This window comes from Ctenopharyngodon idella, chromosome 10 (assembly GCF_019924925.1).
Source record: "Ctenopharyngodon idella isolate HZGC_01 chromosome 10, HZGC01, whole genome shotgun sequence".
Lineage (NCBI taxonomy): Eukaryota > Metazoa > Chordata > Actinopteri > Cypriniformes > Xenocyprididae > Ctenopharyngodon > Ctenopharyngodon idella.
Window position 1 is genome coordinate 19483122 of NC_067229.1, and position 7144 is coordinate 19490265.

The 7144-nt window shown below is 37.3% G+C and overlaps 1 long non-coding RNA gene across 1 annotated transcript; it reads right to left on the reverse strand.

Moving 5' to 3' along the window:
• Positions 1 to 903: 903 nt before the first annotated feature.
• Positions 904 to 4327, reverse strand: LOC127520434 (uncharacterized). The gene is made up of 3 exons (XR_007932115.1): positions 3797 to 4327; positions 3212 to 3281; positions 904 to 2329 (listed from the first exon to the last, which is right to left on the reverse strand). It is a non-coding gene; the product is annotated as an uncharacterized LOC127520434 (long non-coding RNA).
• Between the last annotated feature and the right edge of the window lie 2817 nt (positions 4328 to 7144).

Here is a 7144-nt window from a genome sequence, read left to right on the forward strand (position 1 = left end):
TGCCAAGTGTAAAGTTTGGTGGAGGGGGGATTATGGTGTGGGGTTGTTTTTCAGGGGTTGGGCTTGGCCCCTTAGTTCCAGTGGTATGCTTCAGCATACCAAGACATTTTGGACAATTTCATGCTCCCAACTTTGTGGGAACAGTTTGGGGATGGCCCCTTCCTGTTCCAACATGACTGCGCACCAGTGCACAAAGCAAGGTCCATAAAGACATGGATGAGCGAGTTTGGTGTGAAGGAACTTGACTGGCCTGCACAGAGTCCTGACCACAACCCGACAGAACACCTTTGGGATGAATTAGAGCGGAGACTGTGAGACAGGCCTTCTTGTCCAACATCACTGCCTGACCTCACAAATGCGCTTCTAGAAGAATGGTCAAAAATTCCCATAAACACACTCCTAAACCTTGTGGAAAGCCTTTCCAGAAGAGCTGAGGCTGTAATAGCTGCAAAGGGTGGGCCAACTCCATATTAAACCCTACGGATTATGAATGGGATGTCATTAAAGTTCATGTGCACTAGGACTGCACGATTAATCGTAATTGAATCGAAATCGCGATTTGGCTTAGTTCGATTATGACATCGCAAAGGCTGCGATTTTTAATGATATAAATATGTACACAGCGTGTTAGTGAAGAGCTGCTCTGTGATCAGTAGTAAATGACGCTCCATCTGAGAGCACTGCATTAGAAAAAGCAACACACGTCAAATATACAAACTTTCCAAACATGAGAAGCCTTTATGAACTTCTTTTCTAACAAAAGACAACATTTAATGTGTTTTTACTCCAAATGTGTTTTTAACGTCAGTTGAGTGTTTGAAATAGCATTTTGATTAGCACTGGATTATAAATATACTTTATTATTACGGAAATACACAAGAAGGCTTGAAGAAAACATATAAACCATGTATTGTTGTAGTCGTCTGTTTATTTTATTCATGTTTAATCAATCAAAGCGTTTCTACCTTCTTTTTATTCAGTCACAGCCATAGCATGATGCCCATTGGGGATTTCCTGGAACAGCGTTTGTTATATTGCGTATATTTGGAGTGTATGGAGTATCTGCTCAAGGGCGCCCTCCGGCGTCCAGTATGAAACAGACATGTTTAGCACCAAGTAAAGCTCACTCAATCCTATTCAGGGTAAAAATAGGAAAAATAATTTCTCTCTCTTAAGAACTCAATAGGTGCTTGATTTTATCATTTATCATGTTTTTCTCCAGCGTACATAAGTATACAGGGTTTTTTTTCCACAGTGGATGCATAAGTGGCACGTAGTTCATATTAAATAAATGGACTCCATTTTTGATTTTGCATACCTCCTGACAAAAATAATTATTGAGACAGATTTTTATCATAATAATATAATATTTGATAATAAATCCTTAGACCTTTCTAATGATTTATAGACATACTGCTTGCATGTTAACAGGTAACCCCACATTTTGGCATACAAGTTTTAAATGTTATTTTCTAATTATTATGGTTATATTTATAATTAAATACTAATGCTTAATACTTTAATAATGCAAATTGTTACAACAGTAATATTTCTTATTTGGTATAATATTTTTATTTAGGAATAATGATAATAATAATAAAAATAATTAGTCAAAATAATATATTAGCACAAAATTTTGGGCCAAATTCTGCAGCCCTGCAAACAAGGAAAACAAGCCTGGTATTGTTTATCTTTTTTTTTTTTTTCTTCATTTGTTTTATAAAATTGCAAATCGCAATTTTAACCAGAAAAATCGCAATTAGATTTTTTCTCCAAATCGTGCAGCCCTAATGTGCATGTAGGCAGGTGTCCCAAAACTTTTGGCAATATAGCATATATATTTATATATATATATATATATATATATATATACACACATACATACACGCATATATACAGTACATCACAATAACTCCCTTTGGAGTGACTTTGTGCTTTGTAACTTTGCAGACCTTTTTTATGCTTAAAAAGCAACATTACACCCTAAAGAAAGTTGAAAATGTAAAAAATGTTTGGATGTATTAAAAGATGTTTAGGTATTAGAAAAACTACCAGCGTACAAGTGTATGGGCTCTATTAATGTTAGCATACAGTGGCATTTGCTAATACCACAGGGTACACAATGACACCAAATATGTTTGCGTATCGTTTATAGCTGGGAGCGGAAGGACATGCTCTCTGTCCAACCACGTCGTCCGCCGACTGACCCGGGTCCCATCTGCCACAACGCGCATATGTCAGTCCGACAGAGTGTGGCCATTCATCATCTGTACTGATAACACCCGTCTGCACTCCTCTTCAACACCCGCAGTCCCAGGATGGGTGCTTTCTGCAGATAATAAAGTGTAATATATTCAGTCATGACTGACAACTTCAAACTTGACTTCAAAGGGCCTAAATATATATTATTGGGTGTTTCTTCAACTACTGAAACTTCTAAGTCCCAGGGGTTAATTATTATTAAAACTAAAACTTTTTTTGTTTTTTTACATTTAATCATTTAGCAGTCGCTTTTATTCAAAGTGACTTACAAATGAGGAGAACAAACAAAAGTAATCAAACCAACAATAGGGCAACAATATGCAAGTGCTGTGACTAGTCCCAGTTAGTCCCGGTTAGTTTTTTTTAAATAGTAAGTGTTAGTATTAATGGGTCAGTTTGACAAAAAAGATGCGTCAGCCATTTCTTGAAAATGGCTAAAGACTCAGCAGCTTGGGTTGAGTTAGGCAGGTCATTCCACCAGCTTGGAACAGTCAAGGTAAAGGTCTGTGAAAGTGACTTTGTGCCTCTTTGGAATGGCACCACAAGACGCCGTTCACTTGCAGAATGTAAGCTTCTGGAAGTCTGAAGTAGTGAGTTTAGGTATAGACAAACATCTATATATACAAACATCAGTGCCTTGAATTTGATGTGAGCGGCAATTGACAACCAGTGCAAGTTTATGAAGGTTGGTGTGACATGCACTCTCTTCGGATAAAGACCACTCTTGCTGCAACATTCTGGATCATCTTTTTTGTTGAGACTGCCCTTCTTTTTAGCACCCTTGAATGTGTTCAATACAAATGTCTAAGTTACTTTTTCAATTGTAAAATTGTTTGAAAGAAGTTTTTTGAAATTTTCAAAGCATCTTGTCCTTCTACAATAGAGAAAAAAACACCTACAAATCATAAAGCATTCAAACAATGTCAAAAGTAAATTGAAAGAGACTCACCTATTATCATCTTTTCAAAAAGTCTCTTTCGTATGAAGCAAATCCCCAGTTCCTCGCCTGAAAAGAAGATCTGACATAAAAACAGGTGTGAATGTCCTTCAATGCATATTCTTGTACATTTTGTCTATTTCTTTTCAATTTTTAATTTTATAAACTTATTTTATTATTAAATTGATTTTAAAGTTAAATGCATTTTTTTGTATTACTGAGTGCAGTGGTTCCCAACCACGTTCCTGGAGGCCCCCCCAACACTGCATATTTTGTATCTCTCCTTTGTCTGGCACACCCATTTCAGGTCTTGGAGTCTCTACTAATGAGCTGATGATCTGAATCAGGTGTGTTTGATACAGGAGACATGGAAAGCATGCAGTGTTTGGGGGCCTCCAGGAATGTGGTTGGGAACCACTGATTTAGTGTATTCATTTAATAAAACATATATTTAAAAACAGGACTGTGATGGCTCTTTTATTTAATCAAATAAATACAAACTTAACTTTTTTAAGTTTATAATTTATATAGGTCTACGAATTTAATTATGTATTGTAAGTGTATGTAACTGTATATTCTTGCAATTTATTTATTTACCTTGTAATTTAGTTGTATTTAAAAATCTTGTAGTAGGACCTACTATAGAGCCTTTAGTACTCTTGACAAGAAAGAAAGAAAAAAAGAAAGAGAAAGAAAGAACTGAACTGGCTCGTCCACACAATGTCCACAAACCAGTTTGCTACTTCCTCAACAACGCAGAGACACACTAGATGATTCTGAGGGATTTTAGCAGTACTTATGGTACATCAGTATCCTCTCAGATGCTAAACGTAAACAAACAGCTCTGCATTGCGCGCGGCTCTCGCCGGAAGTCTCCTCAGAGCGCCTCGCCTCCCACTCCGCGTGCATTCAAGGCTGCTTGCATAAGCAGGATCAAATTCATCTGGTGCTATAAGAAAACATCGCTTTCCAGCTCTTGCCAGCATCAAAGCATCGCTCACAGCTCAACCTGAGCGCTACCTGATTGAATGCCCTCCGAATCCTCCGTATAATAGCCTTATTCTCAACAGCAGCTCTGCGTAGGATGATTTCCATTTTGTGAAGCGCACTAGCGCCATCTGCTGTCCTCCGCTTGAAAAGCAGTGAGAAAAGTAACGCTACGTGACGCAAAGATGATTTGATATATGTGATGTCATGTCAAGTTTCTTGGCAGCTTCGTCATTTTCACGAGGCATCAGGATGCAGGGATGCTGGGAATCCTGGCAGACAAGCCCTTGCAGTATTTCTTGAAAGCATTTTTATTTGTTTGTTGTTTGAAAAGCACCCGGAGCTGAATGTATCATCTTGTTTTCAGCAACAGGTGGAGAATACATTACGAACGCGAGGTGACCCAGCAACATCAGAATTCTTTCTGAAAGAAAATGTGAGAGGTATTTACATGTGTTAAAGAGTCCCCAAAAATAAAAATTCTGTCATTAATTATTATTATTATTGTTGTTTTGTTTTTGCTCACAAAAAGTATTCTCGTCGCTTCATAAAATTAAGATTGAACCACAGCAGTCACGTCGACTGTTTTAACGATGTCTTTAATAATACTTAAGACCTTGAAATTGGTGATTATATTGCTGTCTATGGAGGAGTCATATACCTCTCAGATTTAATCAAAAATATTAATTTGTGTTTCGAAGATGAACGAAGGTCTTACGGGTGTGGAACGACATGAGGGTGAGTGCTATATGCACGGAGCGTTCTTCAGAACTTCCGCAATAATATAAGATAGCTCGAAAACTTCCGGTGAGATGTCATTTGCTGGTGTGTTGAGCATCAGTGGTGTAATACTTAGTTTATAATCAGAATATAGTCACTTAAATAGTCAGGCATAGCATTAATTTAGTCATTCAAACGTAAGACAGCATAAAAAATAAATAAATAAAGACGTACCTCATGTTCCTCCTCTGCTAAATTCAATTCGACCATCAGTTTTCACACTTTCATGTGGAAAAAAAAGCGTCAAAAATTGAATATTTATTGTGCACTTTAGTTTGATTCATTAAACAAAATGTGAGTTTTCACAAGTGTGCCAAAATCATTGATCTTGCGCTGTTACAAAGGGAAAGCGCGGTGCTCGCTCTCTGTGTAATTCATTCACAAGACGTTATTGTTTTTCATACGATTTTGTGAGTACTTCATACTTCACATTGACATAATGTATTTTTAAACCTAGTTATTTTATAATAATTAATATTTAGCCAAAAACGAAATGAAAAACGATTAGAGGAAATGGCTGATATATGCGCAAATAAATGCTACTTTGCTGCCACCTGCTGGTTATAGTCGTAATTATGTCCTTTTTTATTTTTAAATAAGTGTTTTCTATCAAATGTTGAATTTCCTACATTTTTAAACGTTCGGTTTTACAATGGGGACAATCTCAGAAGGATGAACAAGTAATGTTTCAGATCATCACATTAAAAATAACATTTGAAATGCTGGAAAAAAAAATGTGTGTGTGTGTCTAATTACAGACACGGCATTTCTTAAATGGTTCCAATAGCTTCGTCTTTATTGCAATCAATAAAACTGGTTCATTGGCAAATTAGGTAAATGTGATAACTGCATTAAAATATGAATACAACATTAAAAAGTCAACCACTCATGGTTTTGTGTCGATGTACAGTGAGTACAGAATTAACAGTTAACAGTTCACCGGAAATGCCCAAGCTGGCTTAACGACAACCAGGAAGTAACCGTGCATATAGCCCATTAGGGGCTTTTGCACCAGAGGAACCTTTTCATAGTTCCTAAAACTATTGGCTGAAGTACCTGGATTTTGCTGTGTTCGCACCACAGGGACTAGGAACGATTTTAGTTCTAGGAACTCCTTTTGGTGGGACTAAATTAGCTCTTACTTAAGAGTAGGGTCTAAACCAGCTCTATAGAAACTACCAGTGACTTAAATGTATGTTGATTGGCCGAACGCACGTGAAACACCGGCACCCGCCATTTTTAAAAAGCCGTGTACACATACAATTTATAGCCTATATATTTACTCCACAGACTAACTCTACGAACATGGAAAACAATGATAGATGGACCTCTCGATTTTAGGAGAAAATCCAACAACCCTTCAAACTTCAAACTATGCTAAGCTTGTTAGGCAGTTCAAGTACAGTGTAGCATAGCGTAGTCAACCAGGCATTACAACTTTGGTACTAATATAAATATTTAAGCGTTGCACCATTAAACATAACTGAAATTAATTACAATTATTAAGTTAGCCAATTATTTAGGCATTTATTTTGTTGAAGTCTCTTAATTTTATTTGGGAACAAGAATGACAGATTCACACTGTCCAAATAACAAAGCCTGTGATGCTTCCCAACCTGTCCAAAGCCTCAGAGTTGTATCAGCCCCCTCATAAAACACCTTCATTCAGCCATCAACAGGATCAGCTGGGTGCCCAGGCAGGATATTGCCTCTCTTTGGCCCACACAGAACACGGTCCCGCTCAGAGAGCGTGAAGTCTTCAAGTTTCTATACTATCCATTACATTTCATGGAGGGAAGCCACCAATACTGCCATCTGGAAAGAGACGACGTCCTGCTCCGTGGAGCAGAACATTGGAACTGGAACCGCAACCGTGGCGCCCTGTGATTGGCTGGCCCATGCCTTTTAACAGCAGTGGGATGTCAACATATATCTTGTGGGTCACTAAGATTTGGTCCAGTAGAACTAGGAAAGAAAGACCTGAAAAGGAAAGATTAACTCATAGAACAATTAGCCTACTGAGATTTTAAGAAAAAATTTAGCATTATTTTATCTCTATTAGAAGTGGCAAACTATGGTCGAGTAATTCAACTATTAGGTTCAGATGGTTTGTAATAGCGAATCAGTTTATTCAGATGATTCATTTACATTAACTGTTTAAAACAATGATTTATTGGC